This window comes from Pantherophis guttatus, chromosome 12, assembly GCF_059756535.1.
Source record: "Pantherophis guttatus breed Tessera chromosome 12, ASM5975653v1, whole genome shotgun sequence".
In the NCBI taxonomy this organism is placed as follows: Eukaryota; Metazoa; Chordata; class Lepidosauria; order Squamata; family Colubridae; genus Pantherophis; species Pantherophis guttatus.
The window spans coordinates 10,693,871-10,709,028 of NC_142074.1; positions in this window are offsets into that span (position 1 = coordinate 10,693,871).

The window sequence follows — 15,158 nt, forward strand, 5'->3', positions numbered from 1 at the left end:
ACTGGCCCCCACCCTTTGGCCTCTGCCCCCCCCCAGCAGTTACCTCCTTACAGCAAACAGCAAGAAAAAAACAGCTCCTTTTAGCTTCAGCACAGCCGAATTAGCACAAGTTGATTGGATCGGCCTCCTGACTCTCAGCTGTCTTGCTCTCAGCTGTTTTGCGCAGACCTCTGCTGCTTGCTGCAAGGAAGAAAATTGCTGGGACAGAATTTTTCCCCCCTTGTGCTATTCAAGCTATGCTGAAAATGAAAATGAAAGTAAAGTAGGCTGTTTGCTGTTTGCTGCAAGGAGGCAAAATTGCTGGGAGGCAGAGGCAGATTTCTTTTTCTTCTTTTCCTCACCAAAAAAGGTAGGTGCATCTTATATTCCGGTGCATCTTATAGTCCAAAAAAATATGGTACCTTCGCTACCAGTTCACAAATGTGAGCTTGCACACCTCCTCCCCCCATGCGCATGTGAAGAGGGTCAAAAACGGAATGTGATAACGTCCAGGTGGGTGGGTGGAGCCTCCAGCCACCAGCGCTATCGGATCGCGCGATCCGGATAGAACCGGCTGAATTTCACCACTGTGGCACATATCTGGTGAAAACCGACTCTGAAACTCCCACTGTTTTCACCCCATTAAAAGTGAAAGTTTTTTATATAGTAGCATGCATAATAAGTAAGTAGTATATACAATATGTAAGGAATAAGGGAGCCACAAATATAAATATGTATTAGTAAAACAGTTTTAAATATACAATGTATGTTAAATAATATATTGATATAATAGTATGTATAATAAGTAAGGAGTAGTATATACAATATGTAAGGAATAAGGGAACCACAAATATAAATATATGAATATGTAGGGGAGGAAAATATAAATTGTGGACATATACCGATACGGAACTGTTTCAAAATGGAAATTTTGTTTCTTCTTGTTTTTAAAGAAAAAATAAAAATAAAATATATATTTAAAAATAAAATAAAATAATAAAAATAGAAATAGAAAATAAAAGTGAAAGTTTTTCTACTTTCTCAAAACAATCAGTCACATGGTCCAATGATTGTATGTAGGCCGACCACCGGGTGGCATCACTCCGCCTTCTTCCGTCCAGGTGTGAGAATGTCCTTGGTCCCCAGAAGAAAGTATTTTGTTTTGGCTACAAAAATCCCTCTATCTCAGATTTTGCTCAATTGTATTAATGTCCGATATACAGTGCGGATTCCAGGAAGACGAGCTGTATTCGAGAATTGGTCTAGCAAAGGTTTTGTATGCCCTAGTTTTCAGTACAATATTACCAGAGAAGAAGCTTCGCAGGATTAGGTTAACAACTCTCAATGCCTTTTAATTTTTATTTTTTAATGCCTTTTTAAAAAATATTTTTAATGCCTTTTAATTTAATTTTTTTAATTTTCTTAATTTTCTCCAAAGACGTGTCTTTCCTCATCCTTCCTCTCTCCGCCATTGATTCAATCCCTATGGCCAATCCAAAAGGAAAATTAGAAGTATAAAGAAGCTGAAGTCCCACAAAAGCTTGTCCCCCTCCACCCTCCAAAAAAAGGAGCGATGTAAAAAAGAAATGGTGGATTCCAGATGGACTGAAGAATTTGCCTTGCAATTTTGGATGAGTCATTTGCAAAGCCAAGTTTAATTAAACCTTCAAAAACAGCAGCATAAATCTCCACTGTGTGCAAAGGAAGTGAACTGTAGAACAAGCTGTCAGCAACTCCCTACGATTTGACAGCGTCCTATAAATGCATTCCACATTCTGACCTCAGCCTGTCAATCAGCTCTTCTGGAGCAGCTGTATATCCCCATGCAGCAATCATCTGTTTTGCAGACTTCGGGCGGTTGAAGGCCCTGTATATGTTCTCACACACACATGCAGAACCATCGATCCTTATTCTGGAAATAACTGAGACAGTTGTGCTTCCTTCAGAGGTTCAGAATCCCTCAGAAGATTTAAACAGTGCTGCCAGGTAGATTTTTTGACTTGAAAGAGATTCATCAGAATGCTAAATAATTAGAAGGACTGCCTTTTAAGAAAGAGAGAGAGAGAGAGAGAGAAGAAAGAAAGAAAGAAAGAAAGAAAGAAAGAAAGAAAGAAAGAAAGAAAGAAAGAAAGAGAAGGAAGGAAGGAAGGAAAGAAAGAAAGAAAGAAAGAAAGAAAGAAAGAAAGAAAGAAAGAAAGAAAGAAAGAAAGAAAGAAAGAAAGAAAGAAAGAAAGAAAGGATTCCAAAGCTTATACTTTTATGGGATCTTGTTGCTTGCTCCATCACTAGAGGACTTCAAGAAGAGATTGAACAGTCATTTTAACAGATTAACAGAGTTGGAAGGGACCTCGTAGGTCATCTGGTCCAAACCCCCCCCCCCGCCAAGCAGAAGACCCTACACCAGTGATGTCTAACCTTTTTGCAGTTGCATGCCAAAAGCGGGGGGAGTGCAGAGGGGTCGCGCGCGTGTGTGCCCACACCCATAATTCAATGCACCCCACCCCCGTGCATGCACAAGCGACCTTCCTACATTCCCCCTACTTTTGGCACGCGATGGCATGGTGGGCCCAGTAGGTCATTTTTTTGCCCTCCCCTGGCTCCAGAGCCTTTCTTTGAGCCTGGGGAGGGCAAAAACAGCCTTCCCCAGTCCCCCGGAGGCCAGAAACAGCCTGTTTGCTGACTTCCGGTGGGCCCGGAAGGCCCGAAAATCAGCTGGCCGGCACACGCATGCACGTTGGAGCTGAGCTAGAGCAAAACTTCCGTGCCCACAGATATGGCTCTGTGTGCCACCTATGGCACACATGCCACAGGTTCGCCATCACGGCCCTACACCATTTCTGACAGATGGCAGTCCAGTCTTTTCTTGAAAGCCTCCAGTGATGAAGAAGCTTCCACATCATTTGTCCAGAATGGTATAAGACAAGGCTGGGTGATGACCCAGGAATGGGTCAGGATGCTGACTCAGGAATTCTGGAAGGTGAAGTTCACAGATCATAAAGGGCCCCCAGTTGCCCAACCCTGGCAGAAGGTCCCCTGTTCAAGCAGAGGGTTGGACTAGAAGATCTCCAAGGACTCTTCCAACCCTGGTATTCTAAGTGCATGTTTAGCTTTTGCCTGGGAAGACTGATGCATTTATTAATGGAAAAGAACTAATCCATATATATATATATATATATATCAGTTTGTATGACAAAGGAACCTTATATCTACAATGGCATTCCGATGGTCAGCCTCATGTCTCATCTTGGCTACCAAGCAGCAGAAGAAGACTGTTGCCAACATGGACTTGCCACCAAGAAAGTGCAGCAGTAACTGTGGAAGAAAAAGTTAACACAGGTAGTCCTTGGCTTACAACCATTCATTTAGTGACTGCTCAAAATTATAGGGGCACTGAAAAAAGTGACTTATGACCAGTGGTAAGACAGGAAGGAGACAGGAGATGGAAAAAAGATGGCAAGCTTTAGTCCAGGCAGTGGCCAGGAATCAAAAACTGACTTGAAAGCACTAAAGCATCAGAAGAAAAGTATGCACATGCACACTTGTGTCCAGGAAATTTTTGAATTGAATACATGATTTGAATCATCTAAGCTGCACTTTGCAAATTAAAATTGGGCTTTGGCTGATTCACATACTATTAATAATGATTTGTGCTCAGTTACACTTTAGTGAATGATACAAAAGCTCGGGAAGATCCCTTGATGTCCCACTTCTGCAGGCCAATTATCATGCATGCTTCATTCTCAAAAGGATTCAGAGACATGAAAGAAATTCCTCATAAATTTTATTATGTGGAAATTCCTCCAGTGGACCATTTTAAACAGGGAAATAGAGGGAAGGAGGGAGGATTGGAGGAAGGTAAGGAGGGAGGAGAAGAAAGGGAGGGAGGAAGGGAGGGAGGAAGGGAGAGAGGAAAATAAGGAGAGCAACAGGAAGGGAGGAAAAAGGGAGGGAGGGAGGGAGGAAAGAAGGAAAGTAAGTAAGGAGAGAGAGAGGGAAGGAAAGAGAAAAAGGGACATGAAAGAAATTCCATATGAATTTTATTACGTGGAAACTCCTCCAGTGGAACATTTTTAACAGGGAAATGGAGGAAGGGAAAGTTGGAGGAACGTAAGGAAGGAGGAGAAAACGGGGAGGGAGGGAGGGAGGAAAATAAGGACGGCAAGAGGAAGGGAGAAAAAAGGGAGGGAGGAAGGACGGAAAGTAAGTAAGGCGAAAGAGAGGAAGGGAAGGAGAAAAAGGGACATGAAAGAAATTCCACAAGAATTTTATTATGTGGAAACTCCTCCAGTGGACCATTCTTAACAGGGAAATAGAGGGAGGGAGGGAGGAAGGAAGGAAGGAGAAGAAAGAAGGGGAGGGAGGGAGGAGGAAGGAAGGAAAGGAGGGAGGGATGGAGAAAAAAGAGGGAGGAAGGAAGGAAGGTAAGGAGGGAGGAAAAAAATGGGAGGGAGGGAGGGAGGGAGGAAAATAAGGAGGGAGAGAGGAAAGGAGAAAAAAGGGATGGAGGGAGAAAAGAGGGAGGAAGGAAGGACAATATCAAGAGTCTATTTCTACTTTAATTAATTTATCTCAAAGCAAAGCATTGAAAAAACTTCAAAAGAAACTAAAAATGGAGTGGAAGAAAGAGAAGGCTCTTTTTTCGAAGAAAACGACCCTTTGAGAGACTTATTTTCATTTTAATATTCAGTTTTGCCTTGGCCACTATTGGTTTACCATTCAAAAGCTCTCACTTACTAGTAGTGCCATGAACTACATACAATCCATTGCCCTTGTTACTCGGGGCGTTTAAAACTTTCTCGAGGCACCAGAGCTTCACCTAACCCCGAAGAGGGTCCTGCTTACCTGCCTTTTACACAAAAAGGAGCAGATGTTATAGTTTAATACTTGGACACGGAGCTTCTACTTTCCCGTCTCTTCTTTTAATATACAGCCCCAGCATTAATCAACTCCTTTGTAAGGAGCTCCGCATGAACGGGGGCCGGGATGGATCTCAGGTGACCTTCCATTCTAGCGTTTCAGCTCTTCTAGGGTTCCTGTTTTCCTTTCATGCTGGCAGGGCAGAGGTCAGCGGTGGAAAGAGATGCGTCCTTTTCTCCTCCTTATCTTCCATTTGCTGCTGTCATTCCAGTTCGAGCCCCTACCGAACCACAGGATGTATCCAAGCCCCTCACCCACCCACCTCCAGAGTCCTATATGCTAATTGATTTAGGAGAACCCATTCATCAGTTTTAGAGATCACCCACTAAGTTTGCTGTTCACTGTCAAAGGTAATTCAATTAAAACTCCCAAAGTGTGACTAACTGGCCCACGGTTAAATATATTTAGCAGCTGTACCCAAACATCCCATTTCCCTCCCCTCGTCTCCATGTGTCAGCCAGCCAGTCTTCCCATAATATACGAGCACACTGTGTAACACACCTGACCAATATCTGCCACAGTTTTTGTGACAATGAAATAAAAGGCAAACACCAAACTCCTGGCTTTAGAACTTCAATTTTTCTTTCTATCCATTCTTTAAAAAAAAAAAAAAAAGTATACAGAAGATTAAAATCCAAAATCCAAAACAACAACAACAACAAAGAATGGAGGCCAAACAAAACTAGATAATAATTTTTTTAAAGAAAAAAAGTGAATTAAAAAGAACAAAAGAGAAAAACACGTATTATTTCCCCTAGTTGAACATTGACAAATCTATTGGAACAATAATCAGTTCCCTCTTTGCAAAGAAAGGAAGGAATTTCAAAAATTTATAAGCTTCTGGGGAATAGCTATATAAATTATGAACCATCTAAACATTCGAATTAGTTGTAATGGAGAAGCTTGTAATTAGCAAAAACAAAATATTTTGGGTATAATAAATTATAGGTGGAAATGTGGAATAAATTTTAAAGTGAATTGATTTTGAAATGTTTTTAAGAGAGGGGTAAAATATTTTATGTTGGTCATTAGATGTGATTCAAAAGAAACATTTATTTGATTTGGGTCTTTGAAGTAAGGAAAATATATGAAATACTGATTGTTAAAATGATAAATGAATATTATAAAGAGCTGTATAGATTTGGAGTTTAAGATTTAGGGTGATACATAGTAGAATGTCTAATGCTAGAATAAGATGTTAGACTGAATGATAAAAGTTGGGTTTAGATTTGTTCTTTTTCTCTCTCTCTCTTTAAGATGTTAATGGATGAAATTTGGAACTTATACTTATTTTATACCGGATCAAACCCTTGCTCTAAAAAGATGTGTTTTATGTTTAAAAATAAATTTTAAAAAAATTTCAAAAAAAAAATAAAAAATTGTAAGCTTCAACCTCTATTTGCAACCTAGTTGACCTGTCACACATTACTTACATGAAAAAAAAAAATAGTTAACGGGTTAAACAACAGCAAAATTAAAGTTCAAGGCACTCTGTTAACAGTCTGTTATTGTAATTTACTCGTAGAAAGTCTTATTTCTTATTTTTCTTATTTTTCTAAAACATCAGAGGGTCTGAAAACCTTGAGATATAGAATGACCGAATGGGGTGATAATAAGGGGTGGGCTTCAAAAACTTTAGCGAGGGGTTCTCTGCCTGGTTGCTGAGTGGGTGTGGCCATGGTGGGTGTGACTTAGTCGGCCTCCTGCATCACAGCGGAGAGGGGCTTTTTGCCCTCCCCGGGCTCCGGAGGCTTTTCTCGAGCTTCTGGGAGGGTGAAAACAGCCTCCCCAGGCTCCGGAGGCCCTCTGGAGTTTCTGGCCTTCCCAAACTTCTGGTATGCCTGTTTTTTGCCCACCCTGAGCCTCCGTGTGCATCCTGCGCTTACCTGTGGGGACTCTTGGGAGGGGCAGGACGGGGTGGGCAGGCCCAGTGAGGAGTGGGATTTGGGGGTTCTCCCAACTGCACAGAATCTTAGCTAGAGCTTCTCCCAAACCCCTGCAAACCCCCAGCAGTCCACCCCCAGTGATAATTATGGAGCCTTCCATTTTACAAGACTTGTCTTTTCTTAATGTTTTGGAAATACACCTCCGCAGCAGTGAAAGTCATAGAAAAAAAGGATGAATGGCATGTCTCCCCTCTGATCTTATCTCCAGTAAATATGGAAATTCAGTGCTTTTATTTCTGAATAAATTGTGAAGAATATCAGAAGCTCCTTCTTTGCATCTTGTTTTCTTTCTTTTCTGTTTTCCTCTTTTCTTGAATGTTTTGCTTTTTTCTTGATGTCTTTTTTCTTCTTTACTTTACCTTAGTTTGCATTAGTTTCTACCTTCTTGTTGAAAAGTTTTAACAAAAACGGACATATCATCAAAACAGATTCGTGGTTGAAAATCTTCAGGAAAAGTCAGTAAGAGTAAAGAAAGAACTTATCTTGGGAAATTCTTTACGCTCCTTTTAACTGACAGACTTTACCTCTAAATCAGAGGAAATTTGCAATACCTGGATAATCAGAGACGGATATGGAGGCTTAGCTTAAACGGTTCCTCCTTTTTAAATCTTGCCCTGGTCTTTTAGCTTTCCTCCTCTTCATCCTCCTCGTTGTCTCTTAATCTTATGATGTAGCATTGATATTCCAGCTGGCTTCTGGCTTTTCGCTGTTTGTGTGTATATGTGTACAGTATGTGTGTGCATAAACCCTATGCATTTATTGCTGTACAATTAAACTTTTCAACAACCATTCTCCCTTCAGTCACAATCATCTGGAGAAGAAACAAGAGTTCTTCTCTATTTATGCCTTTTTTAAAACTGAAAAAAAATAATAATAATCCTACATGTCAGTTTATTCAAGAGAAAGATTCACTGGTTTGGGGTCTTTCCTAGCCCCCAGTCCTTTTCCTTCTGGTTTTTTTCTTTTCTTTTCTTTTTTTGCGAGATCACATTCATTCGTTACAGTATTCCCCTATAGACTGGAACTAATTGACAACGCTCCCTGCAGGAAAACCTGCACTTGCTAAAAGCTTCAAATCACACGGCAAGGGTTTTAAAATAATTATGAAGACTGAAACTGACTGCTATGGGGAAGCCGAGATTCACTGGATCCGCGGTTTCAAGTTTAGAACTGAGTGGCACTTGGCCAATTGTAGCTTATTGAATAGGTCATGGTTAAAGGCAGCAAGGATGGGTGGAACCCCAAATCTGTATCACCCCAACGGCTTAACTAGAGTTGGCTGGATCAGCAGCAAGTGTTTGATCACACTCCAAAATAATGATGATGATGATGATGATGATGATGATGATGATGATGATGATAGCAACCCGTGCCAGTCAATGATATCTGTGATGCATTTTTAAATGTTCAGTTGACTGAGTTTCATGTTTAATGAATAAAAGAGATAATAATAATAAATCATGAGGACCAGTGGTGAAATGTAAAATTTGTTACTACTGGTTCTGTGGGCGTGGCTTGGTGGGGGGCAGGGGTGAAATGCTCCCGGTTTGGACCGGATCGCCTGATCTGGTAGCAATGGCGGCGAGTGGTTCGGAAAACTGGTAGCAAAAATCCCTGCGGCGCCCCCCCTCCCATGCCCAGCTGAGCCGCACAATCATCAGAGGCTTTTTTTTTTTTTTTTTACTTTTAAAAGCATATTTTCTACAACCTCTTCCAATGAAAAAATGCTTTTAAAAGTAAAAAAAAGCCTCTGATCGCGCGGCTCAGCTGGGATCATCAGAGGCTTTTCAAAGCATTTTTTTCTGCAACCTCTTGGCCAAAGAGGTGGTAAAAAAAATGCTTTGAAAAGTCTCTGACGATCCCAGCTGAGTTGCCTGATTGGCAGAGGCTTTTCAAAGCATTAGAAAAAATGCTTTGAAAAGTTAAAAGAAAAAAAAAGTTGGCCACGCCCACCCAGTCACATTACCCCACCACCACCAAGCCACACCCACAGAACCGGTAGTAACAAATTTTACATTTCACCCCGGTGGGTGGGGGGTGCAATGTGACTGGGTGGGTGTGGCCAACTTTTTTTTTTTTACTTTTAAAAGCATTTTTTCTACAACCTTAAGACGTTGCAGAAAAAAATACTTTTAAAAGCTTCTGACGATCAGGCAACTCCTTCGGCTGAAGAGGTTGTAGAAAAAATGCTTTTAAAAGTAAAAAAAAAAAAACAGCCTCTGATGATCACACAGCTCAGCTGGGCATGGTGGGGGGGAGAGCAGGGATGTTTGCTACCAGTTCTCCGAACCACCCACCGCCATCGCTACCGGATCGGGAGATCCAGTCCGAACTGGGAGCATTTCACCGCTGATGGGGACATAAAGTGGAAAAAGTTGTTGAAAATGAGAAGGTGAAGATCTTGTGGAACTTTTGAATACAAACGGATCGTCATTGGGTACACAACACGCCAGATATCACAGTTGTCGAGGTCTGAAGCATACAATTTATTGATATCGCTGTACCAGGAGATGCCAGAGTCGAAGAAAAAGAACTGGAAAAAAATCACGAAATATCACGGCCTGGCCATTGGAACTACATGATTATGGATGAAACACGTAACAGTGATACCCATTGTCATCGGAGCACTTGGTACTATGTCCAAGAATTTTATTAAAAACATCAAGAAATTGCAGCTTCCTGCAATAACACCAGCGGAACTGCAAAAAACGGCACTACTTGGAACATCGTACATCTTAAGAAGATACTTGATTGATTACCTAGGATGCTGGCAGCAACCCGTATCAACCATCAGCGCCAGTCAATGGTATTTGTTTGTTGTTTTTTTTATTGAAAAGTTTTACAAAGATATTTTCCCCCCTCCATATTCCCCCCACCCTTTTCCCACCCTGTCCCCCAAGACTTCCCAGAGCAAAATAATTGAGGACCCAGTTGTGGGGGCAATAAGCTGACTTTGTATAAATATACAAAAGGATGAAGGCTATTGCTGAGCACATTGTAAGCCGCCCTGAGTCTCCGGAGAAGGGCAGCATATAAATCAAATTTTAAAAAAAATTTAAAAATACAGGGTATTTCAATTAACAATCATAAGCTAAATTAGCCTAACTATTCTTAAACTACCTATTCCCCCCCTGAAACCTTAACTCCACTATAGATAACATAATACTTCTAAAGTAAAATTTAACCTTCATTCATAAGCTATTTTTTTTTTTAATTTGATTTATATGCCGCCCTTCTCCGAAGACTCAGGGCGGCTTACAATGCGTTAAGCAATAGCCTTCATCCTTTTGTATATTTATACAAAGTCAGCTTATTGCCCCCACAAACTGGGTCCTCATTTCACCTACCTTAGAAAGGATGGAAGGCTGAGTCAACCTTGAGCCTTGGCGAGATTCGAACCCTGCAGTAATTGCAGGCAGCTGGTCTTAATAACCAGCTTAATAACAGGGTGCCTTAAACCCCTGTACTACCAAGGCTATTTGATATTTTCTTGTCTGATACTTATTTTGAATATAATCAATCTATCTTCTCCATTCCGATATGTATCTTTCTTGTGTATAGTCCTTCAAATATGCTGAAATTTTCGCCATTTCCGCTAAATTCGCTACTTTCAATGTCCATTCTTCAATAGTAGGCAAAGAGTCCTTCTTCCAGTATTGCGCTACCAACAGTCTAGCTGCTGATATTAAGTTCAAGATCAATTTAGTCTCTAATACTGTACAATCCGTCGTTATACCCAATAAAAACAATTGAGGAGTAAATTTCAACCTTTCTTTCAAAATGTTCTGCATCACCCACCACATTTTTATCCAAAATGCCTTGATTTTCTTACAAGTCCACCATATATGATAATAAGTTGCATCATCACATTCACATCTCCAACATTTAGCTTGCAAATTCGGGTACTGTATTTGTGATACATTTTTAAATGTTCAGTTGACTAAGTTTCACGTTTAGTGAATAAAAGAGATAATTTATTATTTATGACAAATAAATAATATTTGTCAGTCATTTATGACTGATTATGATTATGACATCAGTCAATTGCAGAAGGCGGCTTTCCTTGGAACAGCTTCCATCCTGCGACGATATCTGTAATACCGTCAAACATCCAGATTTGCCTATCCCAGCTCCTTGGTATGGACTCGATAGGTAGACAAAAATGCCAAACCCAGTCTGAACATCTGGCTGACTGTGAGATGATTAATAATAATAAAAATAAAAAAAACCCGCCATATTGTGACTAAGCATGATGGCTTAGCGAGTCTCAACTGGACTGTCTTTATAGTTATAGATGATGCTAAAATGATGGCAGCTCGCCAGGAAGTGGGCCTGGGATTGGCACCCAAACTTCTCATCTGGGGTTCAAACAATGTCGACTGACGGCCCCCAGGGGGAGAGCCTTTTCTGTGGGGGCACCTACCATCTGGAACGGGCTTCTCCCGGAGTTACGAAACATCCAAGACTTACGCATATTCCGCCGTGCCCTGAAAACATTTCTATTCCGGCAGGCTGGTCTGGCCTAACTCTCCCTTTTTAATTGGCTTTTAAACTGGCTTTTGAATTGGGTTTTGAATCTCTTTGGATAAATTTGGATGTTTTTAATCTTTGAGCCTAAATTACTTAATCTGTTTCTTAATAGTTTTTAACTTCTATATGTATTTGTATTTATTATGGCTGTTCACCGCCCTGAGTCCTTCAGGAGTAGGGCGGTATACAAATATGAAAAATAAATAAATAAATAAATAAACATTTAAAAACCAACATTTCTAAAGAAGAAAGTTGTGATGGAACGTAGTGAGGTTGAGTAGCACTTGCAATAGACTTAGATACCACTCCACCGTGCTTCACAGCACTCTCTGGGCAGTTTACAATGTCAAAATGTTGCCCTCAACAATCTGGGCCCTCATTTTACCAATCTGGTAAAATTTTACTTTTAAAATGACAAAGTGGAAGACAACGCAAGCTGAGAGTGAAATGGGGCCATCTAAGAAGCATGGATTTTAATTCGTAGGATGATTTTCTTAAGAATCAGAAACTGATAAGGGTATCTCGAACATTGTTTGAGTGAAATTTACTGGTGAAATTTACAAGGTCTTCTACTTCCCTCTACTGGTTTCATTGAAAAAAATAATCAAATTTATCAAGCGGAAAGTGATTCTGAATCTCTTTTTAAACCCACGCTCAAAGGCAGTAAGAAACAGAACACACAAAGAAAATATGAAAACAGGGATTATCAGCAAAAGCACTTCTATATTTACAAGAGGAACAGAAAAAGATTTATATCTCTATTCAATACTAAACCTATCTGGATGGATACAGGCCAGTTGTTATGAAAATAATCTGAGAAAATTGGAAGCATAAAATATAATAAAATACCTACATGTCATACTGATGTTTTCTTCTTGAAAACTAGCAAACTGTTTGTTCAACTTTTTCCTTAAATCTAATTTATAGTCATATCTATGTACATCATCTTATTTACTAGATTGTGTAACTTAACTGCAGCCTCAAGTCAATTTTTTTTTTAAAAAATATGTATTTAAAAATGTAACACCTAATAAAGTCCCACCAAATAAGTACTTTAAACATTTTCTTCCATTCTTTTGTATAAACTGGCAACCGAATACATGTAGTTATCTCAGACTCTCCTTCACATCAAACAAAGCCTCACAAAATAAACAAGTTTCAAAGAGTTTTGCATGATATTAGGATCAGGGGTGCTATTCAGCAGGTTCTGACAGGTTCTGGAGCAGAAATTTTGAATAGTTCGGAGAACCAGCAAATACCACTTCTACCTGGCCCCAGATTGGGGTGGGAATGGAGAGTTTGCAATATCCTTCCTCCAGGAGTGGGGAGGGAATGGGGATTTTGCAGTATCCTTCCCCTGGAGTAGGGTGGGAATGGAGATTTTGCAGTATCCTTCCCCTGCCATGCCCACCAAGCCACGCCACACCCAAGCCACGCCCACAGAACAGGTAGTAAAAAAAATTGAATTTCACCACTGATTAGGATCCTTTTTAATTCAAAGAACTTTGCTTGGAATTTGGATCATTTTTAATTCTTTTGTAAAAAAAAAATTAAAACAGAATTGTACATCCGGACTTATGAAAATGTAGCTTCCAGTTACATCAGGGGTCAGCAACCTGGGGCTCTGGAGCCACATGAGGCTCTTTGGGCCCTCTGCTGTCAGATGATCCCACCATTGGCTGGCCCTGCCCCTCGCCCTCCCCTCCCAGTCACTCCTCGCCTGGCCTGAGAAGGTAAGGGCGACGGCAGGGGATGGAGAAGTGGCCAGGACAGTGACAGAGATACAGAGAGAGGGGGAGAGAGAGATGTCAAAAGGATTGTGTGGTTCCTGGTGTTTTTTAACATCTGGTTCTCTGCCCTAATGACTGTCTGGGCAGGCATGGCTAAGGGGGAGTCATGTGACTGGTGGAAGTGAGTGACATCGAGTTGGCCATGCCCACACAGGTTTTGTGGCTCCCGGTGTTTTCTTTTCTGTGGGAAACGGGTCCAAATGGCTCTTTGAGTATTTAAGGTTGCAGACCCCTGAATTACACACTGCTAAGAAATCAGAAATCAGAAGTCCATGCGGGTTTATGCAGACGTAGTACCAATGGAGGAACGCATTCAAAGGGGCGTACGTTCATTCTCTAAGAGATAAAATGACTCTGTGTCTAACCATTAGGTAAAGTAACAGCTTGGGGAAACTCTCTCTTTGCTTCCTCTATGCCATTCTGCTATGAAAAAAATGAGGAATGGTAGACTGCCCGATTGTAAAAATTGCTTGTTTTCCTTTATAGCACTTATTTATTATTTATTATTCAAATTTCTATACCGCCCTTCTCCTTTCGGACTCAGGGCGGTGAACAGCCAAAATAAAACATTTATACATAAAGTGCGATTAAAAATAGATTTAAAATAATTAAATTTGGCCCATAGTTTAAAATTTATCAATTTAAAATCCATATCAAAATTTAAAATCAACCATAAAATCATAAAATCAAGAGAGACCGGCTAACTTAGACTTATGTACCGTTTCACAGTGCTTTTACAGTGCTAAGGGGTTTACAGAGCCAGCCTATTGCCCTTCCAAAATCTGGATCCTCATTTACCGACCTCGGAAGGATGGAAGTGCTGAGTCAACCTTGAGCCGGTTAGGATCAAACTGCTGGAAGTCAGCAGAATTAGCCTGCAATACTGCATTCTACAAGGGACACGGTGGCTCGGTGGCTAAGACACTGAGCTTGTTGATCAAAAGTTCGGCAGTTCAGCAGTTCGAATCCCTAGCGCCGCGTAACGGGGTGAGCTCCCGTTACTTGTCCCAGCTTCTACCAACCTAGCAGTTCGAAAGCAGGTAAAAAAATGCAAGTAGAAAAATAGGGACCACCTATGACCATGGAGACGTCTTCGGACAGTGCTGGCTCTTCAGCTTTGAAACAGAAATGAGCACCGCCCCCTAGAGTCAGGAACGACTAGCACATATGTGCGAGGGGAACCTTTACCTTTACCTTTTCACCACATTCTAACCACTGTGTCACCAGGTCTTTTTCTGTCACTTTTTTTTTTCTTCAAAATTTCAGCCCTATCAGATTTGGGGCCCACCCATTCAGAATATTTTGTTGTATTAAAATTAAAAATCAATTCAGCAGCTTTTACTTGGTCAGGTTTTTCTTGTGCCGACTCATGGTGAATCACAATTAAACATCCCTTCAATTTCATTAAGCTTCTCTGTCATTTTTACCTGCACCCAAACTGAAGTTAAAACTCTTAGTTGTAAAACTGCTAACTGCAGCTTCACCTGAGAAATGCAAAGTGAAGGTGGTATGTTGGAGCGATAAATGCGATTTCAACCCACAGAAAGGAGTGAGAAAAGCTGAAATCCTCTAAATACCAATGTGCAGGATATTTATATTTTAGAAGAGGAATAGCAGTAGCACTTATATACTGCTTCACAGTGCTTTACAGGCCCCCCAACAATCTGGGTCCTCATATTACCCACCTTGGAAGGATGGAATGCTGAGTCAACCTTGAGCTGGTGAGAATCGAACTGCTGAACGGCTGGCAGTCGGCAGAGTTAACGTGCAGTACTGCATTCTAACCACTGTGCCACCGTGGACTATCTCTTTCAGGAATTGTCATTGCTTTTAGTTTCAGGAGGTGGCAACTGGCCAGCCTGATCTGGGCTTCCAAGCTAAGTAGGCTTAAAAGTTAAGGCATCAGGCTAGAAAGCAAGAGATCCTGAGTTCAAGTCCTGCCTTAGCCATGAAAGCCAGTCTGTCTCTCTCAGCCCAATTCATTTCACAAGGCTGT